This window comes from Ambystoma mexicanum, chromosome 7q (genome assembly GCF_040938575.1).
Source record: "Ambystoma mexicanum isolate Mex_15411 chromosome 7q, UKY_AmexF1_1, whole genome shotgun sequence".
Classification (NCBI taxonomy): domain Eukaryota; kingdom Metazoa; phylum Chordata; class Amphibia; order Caudata; family Ambystomatidae; genus Ambystoma; species Ambystoma mexicanum.
Genome location: NC_090941.1, coordinates 878,113,139 through 878,133,507, shown reverse-complemented (window position 1 = coordinate 878,133,507; position 20,369 = coordinate 878,113,139). Strand labels below are relative to the sequence as shown.

The window sequence follows — 20,369 nt, the reverse complement described above, 5'->3', positions numbered from 1 at the left end:
AGGAGTTCCTGGCTGGAGTGTGCCGTGTAATAAAACCGTGTCACCACTTTTTTCCTGAATGGTGTAAGAACAATGTTCTCAGAGGCAGTGGATCTGAGGAGGCTAGGGGCAGAGAACTTTTTGATCTAAGCCTTAGGTGCGGCAGATTCAACATCCTCGTAAGCTCAGTAAACAGAGCATAGAGACTTAAAGCAGATCGAGGAAGAGACAGAGAGCCAGTGCAGAGAGATGAGAGCATGACTGATGTGGCCCCAGGGTTTGAGGCACAGGTTGGGCCTAGCAACATTTCTTTGGGTGACCTTGGGGCTCTAAAAGAACCACTTTGATTGGGTTATACCACAGAATGACACTGCCTTAGCGACACCACAGAAGATTGGCATAATTTAGCCCATGATACCATGCAGCTCTACCCAATTTATTTATTTTGTATCTTATTGTTTAAAGCGCTGTCTTAGCTCCAGAGCAGCGTGGCACTGCAGAGAGTGTGGGTAGCCAGCGATTGGGCTGGCATCCTTTAACAGTAGCGCAGTACTGTGGGTTGAGGTCTGTGCATCAGTAGGTACGTCAATCGCAAATAGACCTTGGTCAGGTGTTGTTTAAAAAGTCACGTGCTGATACATTTGCGAAATTGGAGAATTCTGAGGGCATTCCGAGATGAAAGCTGGATCGAGTGGCAGAGGGTAGGTGCATGAGAAGAGAAGGATTGTTTAACCGTAATTGCAAGCTCACACAAAAGAGCGCTGCAATTCCCTCTGCGGCTAACAAAGCCCAGGCTAGAAATAATGACCATAATATCTCTTGGTTGAATTTTTAAAATAGAAGTCGTTTTTTCTAGCACTGGATTTATCGTTAGAATCTATTAACAAAGTCACTATTTGCCTGCTGCACACCCATTATCTTAACCAGCCACAACATGTTCTGCAGGTTATTGACAGCTGCAGCAGAGCAATGTAATCAGGACAACTGTTCAGCAACAGTCCCAGAAATATTGGTTTATTTCATGCCCTCCCTTTTAGAATTATCTTTAATTGCTATGCTTTTTAAGGTATTTTTGTTTTTTTTGTTTTTATAAACCCTTTAGTTGCTCAGCGAGAATATTTTGTCTTCAAATACATAGGAAATCATTGCAAGCTCTGCTCACTCTATGCCTGCATCCTCCTTAGCCTGCGGCAATGAGGTTTCAAGAGTGCCCGTTTGTTGGGAGATTGTTGCTTGCGTTTTTTGACATCATTTACTGGATATCTCCTTGATGCTGGGGGGAATTGACATTTTTGGCCTGATTCACAGAAGCATTTTTCTAATGGCACAATCCCATTGGAAAACGCTCTGTGAATCAGACCCTTTGGGTCTCATTAATACATCATTTGTGGTCCGGTTCCAACATACCTCTCATGCCCCCTCCCAGGAGCTTCAGACCGAAAATGTTCACAACTATTCGGTATTGTGCGAAACGTTGCCGGCTGATGATCAAGCTAGTGTTTGGTGACATTTTCTTGCCATGTTAGGCTGCTCTTCTGGCATTGCACTCCCTGCTGTTTAAAAAGTGTCCCCTTACCATTTAACATCGATGGGCTTCATGCACAAAGGGTTTGGTTTGTCTGAAATTTGACTTTTTTTATTTGAAGTTATTTAGCTTTGTTTTAAGAAAATCTGCATTCACTCATTAAAAAAATATATCTTTTGACAACCGTTTTCACATATACAGTTTTGTAATTCTCCTCAACATAAAAATAGGAAGATAAAATCCATTGTATGCTGAGCGACGGAGCCTGAAACCAGAGTGCAGTCATTAGGCCGATTTGGTGGGTGGGTGGGCTGGGTTTACTATAGTGACCATAATGTTCCTTATTTGCAAGCTTTCACATGCTTAGAGAGGGGGAGGGGATAGAGTGAAAAATAGCATAGGACAAAAACCTTGACGTTCAACTAATGTTTTTTGCCATTATATTGAAATTCATCCTGACAATTTGTGTCAACCCGCTCTCTGAGAACTTTGCCAGTGAAAGGGACCTACTGAAGGCATTAATGTACTACACATATACATCACAGTCTAGCTACCCATTGCCTGATACCATTTGCGTCCATTAAAGGCTTTTATGTGTGTGAGAGGGCAGATACATTTTTGTAGCTGGAAAGTTGAAATAAAATACGGGAAGAAAAAAGAGTCTTCTTGTGGTTTTACGGAAAGCTGCACTGTGCACGTGACACTGGACTGGACTCCCCTATGCTACATCTTAGTATATCCCTGCATCTCTCGTGTGTGTCAAAAATAGAAGGGGTGCACATCCTCTCTCTGCGCTCGCCTGTGATGTCTTCATTATTTTTGTCAGTGTATAGAGGTGTGAGGTATGACCCAAAACCTGTATGATACAAATAATTCAAGAAGGCCAAATAACCACTGCACTGCTTTTCAAGGGAAAACAAGGTTTAATGTGTGTAAAGGTCTCAGATAGTGCCTTAGAACTGAACTGCCATAGAGCTTGTCACACCTGAAGAAGTGACAGGTTATATATATATATACAGCGGAAAATCACACATTATCAGACATAAGTTACAAAGTCATCCCACCACCATCATTGGCTACCCCCTTTATGACATGATAATATTCCCTTATAGTCCTATGATCAATTGCCACACTTTATCTAAGCCCATTGCACTTGATTGTGGCCCACTACATCGTCACTATTGAAACCTAGTACACGATTGTACAGGTATATTGATACACTAATAAATCTCAACCGTCATGTGATGTGCACCCCTCCGACCCAAACACATTTAAAGTAAGACTGGCAAGGCCAACTCTGCTTTGATGAAACAATGGGCCTTCTCATTATACAAGATGCCGCGACACACACACGTTGTAGCTCCGACCTTGAACTAAATTTGCTGGTATCACCACTGCTCCTCCTACAACAAATCACAGTACGTTGCAGCCACAGCTCTCCACTTATCACCTTCAGATGTCAGGTGCCCATTAATGACGAGACTAGGGCACCATTCTTGGGCTTCAATTTCAGGGATTTATTTGCTTTTGTTATGATTCACTTGTAGTTGAAATGAGATGGCCACTCTTTGGGTGAGGGCAGTAGTGCTCTAAATCTTTGCCTGACCTGTTGGCATCACAAAACCGTGTGCCCGTTCCCATTACTTTTTCCTTCGAAAGGTGTATCCCTACCTGCCCTCCCCACATCTAACATTTCAGTCCCACCTCCTGCGAGCTCTGCAGCTCGATACAATGAGCCCTATCATCACAGCACAGGTGCCTCTGATTCCGGCTCTTCTCTTGTGAGTTAGAAAGTGGATTTGTCTTGGGCCTCAGCTAAACAGAGCTGCAGGTCCACATCAGGGCCTTCATTCTCATCATCGTGTACTAGGCCTTAAAATCCAATATGGCTGCACTCTTGCCAATGTCGACCCGCTGAGCTTGCATTTAACACAGTACCTTTCTGACTCCATCTTCCACTTCCTTCAACTCCCTTCTTGCACGTCACTCACAATGTAACTGTGTGCATTATTTCTGAACACAGGGCCTGTAATACACTGCCCTATCGATAGCCTCTGCAACCGCACCATTAATACATTGTTGTTGATTCTGTGTTGCTATAGGATGTATCTATTGTGTGTCAAAACTAGCTACAAGTTATATGTGCAACTTCTGCTGTGCAAAACTCAAACTTCTCCCACTGTACAACTTACTAATAGGTTTTACTCAACCTAAACCTTTTTGCCTGGCTGTATGTGCATCCCACCACGCACCCCAACACCAGCCTGCATCCTGCAGTTTCTATTAGCGCTTTCTGGCTTCTTGTTTACACTGCTGGCTGGCACTGCCTTCAATAACCGACACAGTACACTCTATAGATTCGTGTGTCATTGCACAGAGAGCCAGGCTCAATTTTCCACCCATACTGTACGTTGATGAAGATGTTCACATGTGTTTGTTGACCCCAAAAGCTGGGGTGTGGAGCTTGAGGTGGGGGTAGTTTTCAGGACCAAACAGAGCTCTGGGCACCATGACTTGAATGCACATCAGGAAACCCTTGTCCCTTTCGCTTTGTAAACAAAACTAAATATTCTTGAGCATATTCTTGTCTTGTGCGCCCTGATGCTCCAGGGCAAGGCGCGCCTTACAAATAATAAACTAAACTAAACTAAATAATAAAAGATTGCCACTGAAAGTAGCACATGAAGCAGCCCAAATAGGCAAATCACTACAAAGCTGGAAAAATAGAAAGCCCGGCTGACTTGCTTCTTACAAAACTGCTGTTTGGAGCAAATCACGTTAGAAAGCTCCTCATTGGGTAGTATGGCAGAGGAGTTTGGAAAAATACATTTTAGTGAGTTGTCCAGTTCATTCCGTGGCAATGCTGCTTGCTATGCCAATCAGATGTTCGGAGTTCAGAGCATAATTTCCATCTCTCTCTCTCTCTCTCTCTCTCTCTCTCTCTCTCTCTCTCTCTCTCTCTCTCTCTCTCTCTCTCATACTCTCTCTCATTCTCTCTCTCTCGTTCTCCCTCTCCCCTCTCAATGTGTGGCTTGTGGAAAATGTGTGGCTTGTGCCACAAAAAGAAATATTAAGGCTGCACTATGTTTTCTTCAGTATGGAAATCTAATTGACACCAAGGGGGTAATTCATAGAATTAAGCGCACAAGTGGCGCACGCGGCTGGTGCACAGAGTGCGCGTGCGATAGACTGCGCCAGCCGCATGCGCCAAAATCCATTTCGGCGCACAGAGTATTCATGGATTTTAGCCACCAAAAGCAGCCGAGGCGCGGAGTGGTGCAGCGACCTTGCAGCAGCGCCAGTAACGCCCCCAAGAACGTCGCTCGCGCAAGGAAAGCCATCAAAATCCCCAATCCAGCGCAAAGGGCTGCGCTAACCCGGGACCAGTATACAGGGCCGCCACACAGCACACGGCAAGCGGGGAACGTGTATTCTTGGGGTTCGCGGGAAGTTTCACCCGGGATTTCAGCAGGTTACGTGTATTCCTGGGGTGCGGGGAAGTCTAACACGTGATTTCAGCAGGGTGCGTGTATTTCTGGGGTGCGCAGGAAGTTCCACACGCGATTGCAGCAGGGTACGTGTATTTCTGGGGTGCGGGCAAGTTTAACACGCGATTTCAGCAGGGTACGTGTATTTCTGGAGTGCGGGGAAGTTTAACACGCGATTACAGCAGGGTACGTGTATTTCTGGGGTGCGCGGGAAGTTCCACATGCGATTGCAGCAGGGTATGTGTATTTCTGGGGTGCGGGCAAGTTTAACACGCGATTTCAGCAGGGTACGATTATTTCTGGGGTGCAGGCAAGTTTAACACACGATTTCAGCAGGGCATGTTTATTCCTGGGGTTCGGGGAATTTAACACACAATTTCAGCAGGGCATGTTTATTCCTGGGGTGCGGGCAAGTTTACCACGCAATTTCAGCAGGGTACGTGTATTTCTGTGGTGTGGGAAAGTTCCACACGCGATAGGCCCTGTGCGAGTGGGGTACGTGTATTTCGGGGGTGCAGGGGATTCCTACACGTGAATTGGCAGTGTGGGTCCTCCCAGGTGTTCCCTCTACACCCTCAATGGCCCCTGCAGGCAGACCACACCACAGGGGACTACCCTGCACCCCTGGGCATGTCCCACAGGCAGCCCATCCACCATGGGCATGCCCCACCAGCCAAGCCACATGTCACCTTGCACTAGTGATCACCAACGCATTACCCCCTTGCACCCCCACCTCCCAGCTGTGCAGGGCACCTGCCTGCAGGCCCCCACTCATGTCCCCCAGCACCCCCACCCCCAGCAGTCAGGGGCACCTGCCTGCAGGCCCCCACTCATGTCCCCTTGCACCCCCACCCCCCAGCAGTGTGGGGCACCTGCCAGCAAGCCCCCACTCATGTCCCACTCATGTCCCCCTGCACCCCCACCCCCCAGCAGTGCAGCACACCTGCCAGCAGGCCCCCACTCATGTCCCCTTGCACCCCCACCCCCAGCAGTGCAGCGCACCTGCCAACAGGCCCCCACTCATGTCCCCTTGCTCCCCCAGCACTGAGGGGCACCTGCCAGCAGCCCCACTCATGTCCCCTTGCACGCCCAGCACTGAGGGGCACCTGCCAGCAGGCCCCCACTCATGTCCCCTTGAACCCCCACCCCCCAGCACTGAGGGGCACCTGCCAGCAGGCCCCCACTTATGTCCCCTTGCACACCCACCCCCCAGCAGTGCAGGGCACCTGCCAGCAGGCACCCACTCATGTCCCACTAATGTCCCCTTGCACCCCCACCCCCAGCAGTGTGGGGCACCTGCCAGCAGGCCCCCACTCATGTCCCACTCATGTCCCCCTGCACCCCCTCCCCCCAGCAGTCCAGGGCACCTGCCAGCAGGCCCCCACTCATGTCCCCTTGCACACCCACCCCCCAGCAGTGTCGGGCACCTGCCAACAGGCCCCCACTCATGTCCCCTTGCACCCCCAGCAGTGCGGGGCACCTGCCAACAGGCCCCGACACATGTCCTCTGCACCCCCACCCCCCAGCAGTTACGGGGCACCTGCCAGCAGGCCCTGACACATGTCCCCCAGCCAACACGTCATCACAATCTCGATCCCTGGCCCTTATGGCCAGCCTCCACATGCCAAACACCCACCCAAGTATTTCATCCACCCACATAGAAATGTCAATTACATGACACAACCCCAATGGCAAGTATGTAAATGAAGACATGTCCCTCACACACACACAATGGGTGCAAGTGAATCTCGAAACCAATATCATGACATGCATGAAACCAATGAGATAATACCACACATCGAAGTTGGAAGAAAAAAATGTGTTAAAAGCAACATGAATGGAATTAAAATCAAACAAACGACAATGGAAATTAAAAAAGAAAAGCTGCATGTCTGTAAATAATGAAAAACAACAAATCATAATCCAAAGGAAAGGTGTCCAAAGTCACAGTTCCAAAAATGAAATCCAAGGGCAAAACAAAAGTGAAAACCATTGCTCCATGGGGAAATCCAAACAAAAAAGTAGAATCCAACAGTTAACTATATACAGATGAACAATCCAGGGTCCATGATCGCAACTGAAGAAATGAAACCTATCAAAAACTCCTACCTAATAAAAGAATTATATACAAAAATGTGGTCCATTGTCCAAAAGGTCCAAAATAAAGAAAAAACCAAAGGAAACCTAATACTATCCAACTATTTACAAGGGCAGCGGGCAAGTCCAACGGCTCACATGTTGATGTCCCGGGCCAGGCCATCATCGAACTCCTGCTCGATTTCCCGGAGGCGGTCCTCTTCCATGGCCCCGAGGGTTCGCAGGAACGATGACATCTGGAACTCCAGGTCACTGCGAATGGCCTCGGGGCACTCGGCCCGCCTCAGGGCCTTACGCATGGAGTTCTCCGCCCTGACCATCATGAGCCGTGCCTCTTCCACCCGCTGCCACTCCGCATCTATCGCATGGCCCAACCGCTGCCACACGGAAGAAATTTCCCGTCCAGGGTCCTCCTGCCCTCTGGCCGATGCCTGCCCCTCCGATGATGAAGGGCCCGAGCCATCATGGCTCCCACCTTGTTGCTGCTGCTGCTGTGCCACAGCCTGTGCCCTGGCTCCTGCTGCCTGCACGTCCTCCTCCAGCTGGGGTGCAGTTGTTGAGGTGGCCACCCCTGCTGGACGTCCGACTCCCGACTATGGCAGGGATCTGTTGTCCACCAGCCTGGCCACAGGGGTCAGATGCAGCTCCACAGGGCACTCAGGTGATACATGGGTGGGAAGATGGCATGGAGGACGACTGGGGCATAGGGTGTTCAGTTGAGTAGGAGGTCGGAACAAGGTCCAGGAAACAGAGGAATCCAGCCCTGGTGCGCTGTCCCAGTGGGTCACCGTGGTCAACGAGCAATGCGAGAAGACGTGCAGTCTCCTCATGAAAAGACTGCAGGTCACCTCGCATGGCACGTTGACGCAACGCCACCCCACCAAGGACAGGCTCAACCTGGTGCCAGATAGCCACATCCGCAGGGAGAGGAAGGCCAGTTGGTGTAAGCCAATCCCCTCCCAGAGAACGGGTCTGGACATAGGCATCCCTGCTGGTGCAAGATGATGCAGTGACAGGATCAGGGACAGGATTGCACACAGGCACATCCGCGGCAGCCTGTGCTGCCTCCTGTCCCTGGTCCTGCACTGCACCACTAGCACCAGTGGAATCCCCACCTTGCACGGCCTCCTCCTCCACCAAACCCCCCACCAACCTGGATGACTCCATGCCATCTTCCTCCATTGGGCCCTGTGGGGTCTCAGCTGCCCCTTCTGCTGCCGAGGAGTCCAACTCCGACCTCCGCCTCTTGGACCTCCCCTCAGCAGCAGCGGCCTGGGACGCGGCACCGGACTCCTCACTCCCTGACGAGATGACAACCTGGGAGGGGAGCCGGGCCTTGCGTCTCCGGCTGGCGGTGCGATCCCTGCCGCTGTGCTCCACAGCACCTTCTCCGCCCTCTTCATCAGTTGACGCTGCAGACAGGGAGAAATAAAACACAGGCATCAGGGCACTGTACAATGGACTCATACACACATGACAGTTGTACATGAGTGGCATTGTCAAACTTCAGACATGGCATCACAATCCCCAACACACATGTCATTTCGACTCACACACATGAGCTGTTCCACAACCATATTGCAACAGCCAGCACCATCCATACACATACAAGCCTGAGCAGCCAAAGGTGAGCCAGACATCACATGAAACACAGGGAGTGCACTACACATGCACACACGCCACCACACTTACATGCATGTGTACACCTCCGCCAACTGTCGCAGTGTTGAGATCGGCATCCATGTCACATCTGCCAATCAGTCTTCCACATATCAGTGTCACATGCATCCATGTTGCATCACTGTTGCACCCTTGTCAAATAGACACACATGCACATGTACACAGTGCAGATACATGAAGCTGGAACCAACATCCATGTGTGACACCACAACCATGCCAACTGACATACACAGTAAGTAATCCAAACAGGTGTGCTCAAACATCTGCATTTGGCATGCAGGCTTACCCACACATACACCATCCATGTGTCTCACACATTAAAGGACTTGCATGTGTCTGCCTCACAGCCCTGTACATACACATCCATACATGGCCCTAGAAAACCACATGTACAACCTGAACACTACTGGCCCACCACCACACGCACAGCTTCCAATCAGTATGCATGTACACTTACGGCTCGACTCCAGATGGGTCTGCCTCTCAAGGACCTGGACGTGGAGCGCTGGGCATATGCGTTCCAGGACCCTCATCTGATGTTCCGACAGGTGGCCCCGGCACCCCTTAGCATCTGCTGCCTTCAAGAGGCGCCGGGCCTTGTTGAGGGTCCTGGACCTGAAGTCCTCCCAGCGCTTCTTGACATTTTGGAAGTCGCGGACTGCCACCCCCTCCGCGTTGATGGCAGTCACGATGTCCGTCCAGATCAGAGTCCATCCTTCCTTGTTGGCGCGTCTTGTTCCGAAGAGGGCATCATACTGCCCCTAGACTTGCTCCACCAGGACACCAACCTCGGCGGCAGTGAAGCTGGTGGCCCTCTGCCTCTCTGGCTGGGGGTTGCCAGTGGTGCCAGATGGTGTAGTGCCCGACATGGCAACCCCAGAGGCAGGAGTGGGTGGGCAACTGAGTCCTGGGGCTGGGCTGTGGAGCGATGGTATCCCAGTCAGGAGTCTTCAGTTCCAGCAGGGGTGGTCACAGCAACTGCACCCCTGGCTGATGTGCAGGCAGCAAATAGCCGGGCACGAGGGCAGCAGGCAGTCAGGCAGCAGCAGATGGCAGGTGGGAGCGTGCTCGGGGTTCTGGGGGCAGTGATTCGGCCTTTTGGGCAGGAGCGTGGTCTTCCGTGTGTTTTCGCGTGGCCAGCTTGATACGGAGTGATTTGCCACGTGAAAAATTTGCACATCAGCGTGTGATTCGAGGAAAGGCCCCTAGCGCGTAAGCGCGTCAGCACTCGTACGTGCTTTTATTGGACCAAAGGCCCTTCAAGCATAAGCGCCTCTGTGACATGACGCTGTTAGGCGGAAACCTGTGCAGTTCCCTCTGGGACCACTGCAAAAGATTTAGGACTACAGGTGTTTGGCAGTAAACCCACTTGGTAGCAGTCTGTACCACACAGATTCACTTGGTAGCTGTGGCTGAGCAGTCAGACTTCCCTCAAGAAGAGTTAAGCAGTATGTGGAGTATACAAAATAGGGCAATTCTTCACAGTAAGACAAGCAAACACGGAACAAGGCTTCAGTGTAAAGATATAAAGGTATTTATTTATAACGACACATCTATAGAAAACACTTTGGCACTATCACGGCAAACACTTCAATTACAATTACTCTACGAAGAGAACAGATCAATCCCCCTAACAATAGTTCGTCAAGTCTAGGTTCTACCAGCATCACTTATTTGCAGACAGAGGTGTAGGCCTCAACCTAGATGGCACACTAATATTTGTTAGGACGGGAGAGAAAATAAGCAGGTTACGAAATCAACACGGTCCCAATACTGAACGGACAAATGCAAGGCAAGAAGACAAGAACCACGATAGATTATAAAGTTCAGAGGCCAGGCCCACTCGGAGAGAGGCGAGGCGATATGTCCCAAAAGTATCTTAGTGGAAATGCGTTCGAGTCTTTGAAGCAAATTGTTATCGGCAGATTGGACCAGTTCAGAACAACACGCTAGAGAAAGCTTGGAGGCGACCCTATGGAGAGGCGAGGATTAAGACACCTCACTCTATCCGGCAACAAGGGAAGCCAGGCGGACACAGTACCTTGATTGTGGAGAGACAGCTCCGGCGGGGGCAGTTGTTCCTGGTGGTGGATGCACGTCCGGTCTTTGCCAAGAGAAGAGAGGATCTCGTCGTCGAAGGAAAGTTGAAGATCGTTGCACCACCAGGGAAGAGACCAGCCGCGGAGTGCTCCGTCACAAGGCACCACCTTTTGGTCGTGGTACAGGAGTAGTGGCTATCCGGTTGCCGAGGTGCTCTGCACGGGCAATTCGACCACTGCGTCCTGAGGCGAAGAAAAAGCAAAAGGGACTGGTTGTTCCCACCAGTCAGGGGAAGAGACTCTCCGGCAGGGAGATCTCCTCTGTCGTCGGGAAGTGGTGAGTCGGTTCAGCAGGGCTCCACCGGAGGTGTCGTCATTGCAGGTCGGCTCATCTTTACCCTCGTTGGATTCTTAGGTCCTGTGGCGACTTCTGAAGATCCAGTCCCAAAAGCCCTGCTTTTATGCAGAAACCCGCATTCATTCAGCCTAGCTGTCACTCAAAACACGCTAAGTGGTGAGAGGGGAGGCTCACCACTTGGGCCAATCACCCCAGAGTGCGACCGGAGTTGGCAAGGCAACTCGGTCCAGGGTGCCTAAACCCCCTCCCACACCCCTGTGGTAACTCAGACAGAATGGCACCACCTTGGAGGGTCTCTGTACAGAGCCCGCCAAAAGTGGAACAAAGGGCTCGACCTTTGGTTTAGGAGTTACAGAGACGAACACAGACGCCATTTTAAAAACCGAGTTCTGGCAGAAAATACCATCCGATAGACTTATTTAAGATAAGTAGACCCGTGGTATGTTAGGGATTAACGAGAAACAGTATCAATCTCTAACAATGGGAAGGATCCCATAGGGTTATATTCGGGGTCGAATATAACAAGTAGTTTCCACTGCCACCAGTCAAAACTCGATGAGGGGGGACGGGACAGTGCCCCCTCGAATAACAGACCCAGGAGTAATCAAATTAGCCCTACTAGTACGTCCACAATAGGATGGTTTGTTAGGTCTAGTAAAGCCAATGGTGACTTTACATGCCCGGGGAGACAGTAGTCAGTCCCCGGGTACGGAGTCTATGATGGAGGTCCGCTAGGACACCCCAGTGTTACGGCACGTAGGGCACGGTGTAACACACATAGAAAAACATATGAGACCCTATGGAGTAAAAGACCCCATAGCCCATAGAACACATTTACATTAAAGGAATTACACACATTTATGTCCAAGAGTGGGAGAAAAAGAGTCTCACTCTTGGCAGGATGGAAAAAACAAACTCCAGAAATCCAGCAAAGCTGCTGGGGGACTCACTAGGTTAGGAAATTCAGCCTAAACAGAGAATTCTCCCTAACAGACGTGCGCAGGCGTGCGCGGCAGTTTCCCTCGTGACGTTAGCATAGTGGTTCTGCGCGCGTGAAAAAACTGCACGTCCGCGTGTGAATGCGTGTAATCCGAGGAAAGGGCCCATGCGCGTAAGTGACATGACGCGCGTGGGCGTTTCCCTCAGCACAGGTTAAAGGTGAGCGGGGGCAGCAGTTCGCTGTACGTGCCTTTCGTGGAGACCGACGTGTGTTGCTGCTTCCTGTTGTTTCGCCCGCCATCACAACTTCACAGCTATCAAGGACGTATCTCTTCTTTTGGCGGGGGTATTGGATTTGTGTGTTTTTCTGCATCGCGCTAGTCAGACGGTGAGTCGCACACGCTATTTTTCACTCTGCAGGCGCCCCTGTGTATCGCACCCATTTTCGAGGTCACAGTAGCCTGCGTGTCCCACGCGTACGCGTTATTCGTGTTACTGGGTGCCAAAGCGTACTGCGGGAGGTTGATTCCACGCACGTAGGCTGCAGGGTTGTGTGCACAGTTTTACTGCAGTTTTGGGGTGCCTGAGCGTTGCGTGACACGTCACTACATCACCGGGGTCACATACAGCCTTTCAGGTGCAGGGGGGCTGTTAACATCTTGCTTCCCACCCCCTTCACCCCAATTGCCCAGGTCAATTGTGCTGTACACCTCCCATTGGCACTACTCCATCTGTGCCGGCACTACTACATCTGTGCCATGGTTGGGAGGCCAGCAAAGGTGAGGGGTGCCTCAGCTGGGCGTACTCCTCGTGGCGGACATGGTCGGGGACGTGGCCCTGGTGACCAGGGAGTAGGGGGAGTCCAGGGTGTCCAGGGCAGCCACAGAGGGGGAAGAGGCAGGGGTGTGCCACTTGAGCACAATGTTTTGTCATGTGAGGGCTGCAGTCATGCCACCACCCCCTGTGGTTCCGGGAGATGCAGCTTCTGCATCTGGCACTGGCGCCCGTGTGACCCGGCAGTCCCTTCCATCGACTGCCACAGGCCCAAGGGTAGTGGTAGCTGCAGGTGCAGCTGTGGACACCGCCACCCAGGCTCAGGGTTTGCCAGTGCAGGCTGCGTTGGCACTTGAGGAGCCCTTGGAAGATTTCCAACAGGCCAGGAGGGAAACCGTAAGGGCATGCTGGGCTGCTCTGACCAAGACACATGTCCCTGGGGCAGTTATGTCATCTGCTGCCCCGAACAGCCGGGTGTTGGCAAGTGCATGGGCAGATGCACCCAACAACACCCCGGTTGTGAGTCTGCCAACCAGGACCGTTGCGGTCAATGACCCCGCCACGGCTGATGTTGCTGCGCAGGGTCCATTAGAGGGCACCCAGCTGCCACTGACACAAGTCAGGCCTTTGGTCATCCCTCCACCTGCCACTCCCTTATCTCAATCCACCGAATCCACTGGCCATACTGGTCAGGGCGGCATTAGCCAGCCACGGTCTGCACCACAGTCCAAGAGGAGGAAGGTTGCACCTGCAGCACAGGCTGGGACCCTATACACATCCACGACCTCCTGCACATCGAGGAAGAAGCCTTTCTGCAAGCAGGAACTGGACTTCCTCGTGGACAACATGCGGGGCCACAGCCGTGACATGCTAGTGGGTGCCAATAGTCAGACTACGGCTGCCCACCTTGACACCCACTGGAAGCAAGTTGCGGAACATGTCAGTTTATTTGGCCATGAGGTACGCACGGCGCAAGAGTGCAAAAAGCGTTGGAATGACCACAAACGCAGCGCTAAGGCTAAGCGTCCCTCAAATTACAACTTGACTCTGGTGACTGGCGGTGGGCCTGCACCAGAGGAGGAAGAGCTCACTCCGCATGAGTCAATCGTTGCGGAGTTCATACCACCTGAATCGGTCGAAGGAGTGGGAGAGATGCTGGACTTTGATACCCAGTCCAGTGAGTGTTGATGCGTGTTTGTTGAGGACGTGTGCGTTTTGCTTGTGGGATGTGTTGTGCATGATTGCCACTACATGTGACGTGTACATGGTTCTGATGTGCAAGTAATGCAATGCTTCCGTGATGCATGTCTGCTCTGCTGGATGGTGGACATGTGGAGCAGACGGGGACTGTCCGCATCACCACTATTGCACCCTACTCACATGGTGGTTACCAGTATACCCCTCCGGTCCATGTTCCAGCTCACTGGCCCTTCTGCATGTGGCGTGGGGTGACCTTCCTCTCAGCCCAGGCACAATGTCATAGCATGACTGACGTGCATGTGTCCTCTGCCTGCATGCGGGTACTCCATGTAGGCATGCTCCCTTGCCCCTCCTCAGCCACTCTGCACCCCAGTTCCACCTTTGCACTGGTCTGCTTCAATCTTGCCATTGGGTACTTTCCTGTTCATGCGTCCTGTGTACATGCTAACTTCCAGCGGACAATCTGCCAGACATATGCTGTGTGGTACAGCCTTAGTACTTGATGCAGGGTACTGTGCATAGGTCAGATGCCCCGCAGGGACTTGAGTGCCCATTCATGCTCCATGTGCATTGCACGCATGCCCCTATGTGTCCTTGACTGGATGATCACTGTAATACAAGTCCTGGGTGACATACATTGCATAGCATCTCATCAGCCTTCCCATGTCAACTGTGGCTCAGTACTGCGTTGCACACATGTTTAGGGTCTGACAATCTGTGGGGGTCACAGGCCTCAGCCTGTTTAATGGCCAATGCCTCTGTCCAACTGTTGTAGTGTCTTCTTCACATCATGTGTCCTGCTTACTGTCCCATCATTATTTGCAGTGTTGTCACTTGAATCACATTAAGCTGTTGATGCCAGTCAACACTGCCTGTCAATACACAGGTCTATGGTCAGCCTTTTGCTACCATGTAAGGCATCCCTGCTTTTGCACTTGGGTGGAGGGGTGCTTTGCTTGTAGATATGCTACCCATTGAATGCACATTGCACGTGATGCCTGAATTTGACCTTGCACTGCCTTCACATTTCCTGACACACACCATGGAGTCCTAGTACATATAGGTAGTGAGTGACATACACATTTGCTGCACTGCATAGACCCACTTCTATGCCACCTTTCAACAGGTCTGATCACAGAAGCAATTCAAAGTTGACCCAGCATGCATGCCAGGTTCTATTTTGTGTGTCACATGTCTGCCTGATGTGTTTGTTGTCGGTGTATGTATGTGTTGTGTGCTTCTGACATGTGTAGTGACCTTTTTTCTCTCTATTATTCAGATGATGACGCAATGGAGCCAGAGGATGGTGTTGTCAAGCAAGACACAGAGTTGTTACCACTACATCAACCCAGCACAAGTGGGGGTTGTGGGGTGGTAGGCCACAAAAACCCCCAAGTGCTACAGTCCATCTTGTCTCTGGCTGCCTATGAGTCCAACCCTGATGACGACTCTGACGTCCATGTCGAGTTGGATGAGCATCAAGTCCATGTGTCAGGGGTGAGTGATTCGGATGTGGACACTCCTCTGTCCGCGACACCTGCACTGAGGGGTCAGACAGTCTTGGTACCTCCGCCCGTGGTGGATCGGGATGCAGGGTCACCCCCCCACACCAGTCACTGATGTGCCTGGGACATCACGTTGACGGGGGCATGTAGTCGTGCAGCCGCGGGTGGTGCCAACACAGCTACTGTGCCACGTCCTCCTTTCCAGGATGAGCCAGACTCGGACGACCATCTATCTCCCACATAGGTCGGGCTGTGCAGACACATGTCCCTGGGGCAGTTATGTCATCTGCTGCCCCGAACAGCCGGGTCGTTTGTGGCCATTTTTGATCTTTCGTTTAGTTTAGTTAGTTAAGTTTCTGTTTGATAGTTAGTTTAATTAGGTAATGTAGGTTTTAGTTAGGTAGTTAGGTAGTTAGGTAGTTAGGTAGGTTTAGTTAGTGTAATTAGCTTTTGAAAGCATCCAATATCTGTTCCAGCTGGGCCCTTCAGGCTTGTCTTGTGTATGTGTTTGCTGCCTGGGGTCCTTGACTCACATATGCCACTCCTGCTTCCCTTATCCATGGGCTCGCAAGGATGGTTTGGTGTAACAGCCTATTACACAAGGGCTTTGGACTGTCATATCTGTGGCATGTCTGGTGCTGTGTAACTTGTGTTAACACCCCTAGTGGGGATGATTTCGGTGTTATTGACCACTGTTCTGCTTTTGCTAGATGGGGTGTTTCATGATTAATGTGTACATTCATTGCTATGCATTGTGTAGTATGTTTCTTATCTTTACTGTACACGTGCTTGTTGCAATTCATGCCATACATAGTGTGTTCCACACTTTGGATGTGAAAGACGGACTGATGGTGTGATTTCTGATGTACGACTCTGATATGGTCCAGTAATGAGATGCCTGAAGAGACACACACAGATGACTCTAAGCATTAATCATGTGTTTCATGCCCTTTCTGCAGGGGGATGAGCCTCCAGACCACCTTTGCCAGCAGACATGGCCCATTGGACGTCTGGATTCTGGACACTTTTGTTGGTGCCAACATGCACATGTGTGCGCAAGCAGAGGCACAGGGATTGCAGACATACATCCTAGAACTACTGACGTGTTTCAAGGAACTCCAGGCAAGGTGAGCAGCACAGAGGGGCCACAACACAGCAAAGCTTCCACCAGGCCAGTTGCACATGCAGGCTTAGTAGCAGCACTGACGGTGAGCATGGACGAATATTGGTGTTGAAGCACACAATACAGCTCAGATGTGTTGGTGGACTGATGGCTAGTTGATTGTAAGGTTGTCTAGGGCACCTGCAGGGGCAGTGGCACATACCCTCCTGTCCACCATGGGCCATTGAGGCACTTGTATCACCCATGTAGCCTTCCGAGACATGGAAAGGAGCAGCTCACAGGGACATTTTTTTACGGTCATGGTGAGACACAACTTTTTCTGAAGTCATACCTTGCTATATGCGTCTGTCTGCTTACCCATGGAACATTGCATGTTGTGTGAATCGTGACACATTGGTGTTCCATTTGCCATGCACCCACCGGCGCCTGACTTACTGCATTGACTGTGTATGAACCATCACAGGGGGAATGTTACGTATGGGTATGACGCATCCACACCAGATTGTCTGTTTTTAGAGTAGTTTGTTGCTATGGGGCATATTTGGTGGTGTGTCTGTGTGTTATGGGCATGCACAGATTATTAACTGTGGCTCTCTTTGCAGCATTGAAGTGCTCCTGTAACCGGACCTGAGAGTGCGCAGGCAGGAGGCCAGCACTCAAAACCAGAGCTGAGTGTCTTGTTTTTCTTTCAAACTGCTCTACCTAGGCTTGCTGGGGGGTGCACTAATGCATGGATGAATGTGTAATTCAATTTGGTATGTTTTTTTTTCCATAATCACCCCAAGTCCTATCCAATTCTAAACCCTGTACCCTCTACCCGGTGTTCCTGCTTCCCGTACCTATCCAACCAACGTTCCCTAACCCTCTTTCCCCGCTGCGGTTGCGGATGCCTGTGTAAGCCCCAAGCTTGCAGCCGCCAAAACCCTAGAGGGGGTGGTTGGTTCGTGCCACTCCTGCGCCTGGACTCCGGAAGGCCCTGACAATGATGTACAAGTTTGTTATGATTGTGTATGTGTTAATGCAAGTACTCCATTTTAGTGCATTCCCTACTTTCACGTGTCGTTCCTACTCCCCTCTCCTGCCCCTCACTCCACTTATCCAGTATGCCAACGGCTGTCCCAACTGCATATCCCTGACCCTCCTTCCCCACCAGGGTCTCAGAGGCCTGTGTAAGTTTGACCCTGCAGGCACCCAGGCCACGGTGGGGGTGGTTGGTTCGTGCCACTCCTGCGCCTGTACACGGGAGCTGTGACAGTACACATCTGTTTGTGGTGCATCATTCTATGTTATGTACCACACATGGTTTACATCCTGTTGTGACATTGCTTTACTGTGCTACCTTGGTTGTTACATCATTGTGGTAGTACTTGGACTTTGTGAGGTACTGCTACTTCAAGTCATCTACTGGAGGCTGTTCTGGTTCATTTTTCTGCCTTGGATTTTGTGTCTTTGCAAATGAAGGTGGACTCTGAGGGTGCAGGCAACTTTTAACACACAAGGTGGGAGATGGTGATGAAGGGGAAGGGTGATCCTGTGGCCAGCTGAAATTGAGGGTTGAAGGCTCCATGACCCAGGTGCAGTTGTTCAGTAGGTCATGGTCATTTGTGAGGGAGGGGGGGTGTTTTGTTGTTGATAGTTGCCTTGCCCTGCAGTGTGATGGGAACCCTGACATTGTAATTGTGGTATCCTATGTACATGATGTGTTCTGCTGATCAATGCATGTTCATACGTTGTGTTTACCTTTCAGGTGTGAGGGGATAGTTGTGGTTTGACATGCTGGGGTGTACACATGGTGAATGTTCACATGTGATGTGTATAGGACACTTATGGTCAATTGATTGCACATGCATATGTTGAGTGCATGTCTTTGCTGACCCGCACACTCGCACTATGATGCACTACATGTACAACCACCCTTCGATATCCACATGTACACTCTGTTTGCCTTCTGCTGCCCACTGTGTCCCTGCAGCACATGTTCTGTGACCAATTATGGATCCTGTACATGCCTATTTTGCTTTTTGATGTAGTTTGTCGCTTAGATGCGATGCTCAGGGTGTGCATCACACACAATGGCTGTTCACTGTGCTGTGCGCTGAGCAGTGTGTTGCAGGAGTTGGACACAGCACACAGAAGATGCAGTGTTGATTTTGCAATGCACAATGTGCATGTAGACAGGCATTCTTTGTTATGTTGTGGCTACTACTTTTGTGATGCATTTGGGAATGACTTATTTTGGGTGGGAGGTTTTTGGTCAGTCATTTCATCCGATTCCATATCAGACATCATTGGCTGATGCTAATTTACATTTTTCACATGGCAATGTGTACCTTATTGGTACTGTGTTGGTGTATGGCTATTGCTTGCCATGTCATGTTGTGGTTTGGGAGGGTTTGAGTGACATAACAGTGATGGTCATGGCCTGTTTTGCAGGTGTGTGTGATTCACACCTTGCATGTCAGGGTCAGCCGCTTCTCGAAGCAACGAGCTGGGGGTAGATCTCTCTCCGCGGCATGGGCCTCCCTCTGGAAAGCCTTCCTGCCTCCCTGAAACTTGAGGAGAACCATCTCCGGTTCAGGAAGCACCTCAACACCTTCCTCTTTGCTTCTGCTTTCTCTCTCCCTCTCCCTTGCTAATTTCTTCACTGAAACTGCACTGAATCTGCAACTGGGCCACTCTCACCGACCTCGGTCCCTGGCCCAGCCACTCTCCACTTGCACTGCCTCCCTGGCAACCCCTGCACTGCGGGACTGTCTCTGTATCCCTACAGCCCCCCCTTCCCAGCACTTGTCTGCACTTACCTTTGCACTTGCCACCAGCTGGCCTATTTATTTATTTTTTATTCTACTTACCATGTACTGCACTCACCCCCTCCCCTTCCCCTTGAACTTTTCCCTTCCACCTACCCCTGCACTTGCGCAATCTAAATGACACCTGGCCTAGTAGGATCGCTGTCTGTCTTCCCTTGTTCCCCCCTCCCTGCCTAGTCGCGCCTTGCAACACTTGTGTATAGGCGCATTACAAATGCCATATCGTATCATATCATATATCATATGTGTGCCTTTTGGTCACATAGGATAGCTTGTGTTTAAGTAGCTAGGGATGCACACAATGTGGCACTTCCATGGCAACAATCTCAGGGTGGTAAGGTTGTGACAGTTGACTGCTTTGTCATCATCGATTGTCACCTGGTATGTGCCAGGCCTGTGTGCACTCCGCAAGGGTGGGAGTTTAGGTGAAAAATGTGGCCACAAGCTGGGTCCGGGCTTCCTTGCCACTTGCGCGTGCGTGTGGGCGTTCTGTGTAGTTCCCTGCAGTACTTCCCCAGTTACGCCTTCTTTTTCACGCGTTGTTACCCATTTCGCGTGTTCCGCCCACTGTTCCACCCACTTTTGTTGTGTGCGCCGCGCTATGTGCGCTTTTGCTGTGCACGTAGCGTACGCCATTTGATGACGTGTGTGCCCTTGTGCGACATGCATGGATTTGGCGCACGACCAGCGGGGAACTAGCGCAGCACCTTCCTTGTATCTCACGCTTGCGCAACCTTGCGCCTGCTTGCGCTGGGATTTTCGGCGCACGTTTGTTCCATGAATCGACCCCCAAGTTGTTTCCAAACTGTATGCACAAGAGCTTTGGCAGAAAGCTCGAACTCTCTCCAGAGC

The 20,369-nt window shown here is 50.9% G+C and overlaps 1 protein-coding gene across 1 annotated transcript in view; it reads left to right on the top strand.

Annotated features, from left to right (window-relative positions):
• Positions 1 to 20,369, top strand: part of LOC138528089 (uncharacterized) — an 840,778-nt gene that overhangs the window by 459,305 nt on the left and 361,104 nt on the right. The gene's annotated exons all lie outside the window — the stretch shown is intronic.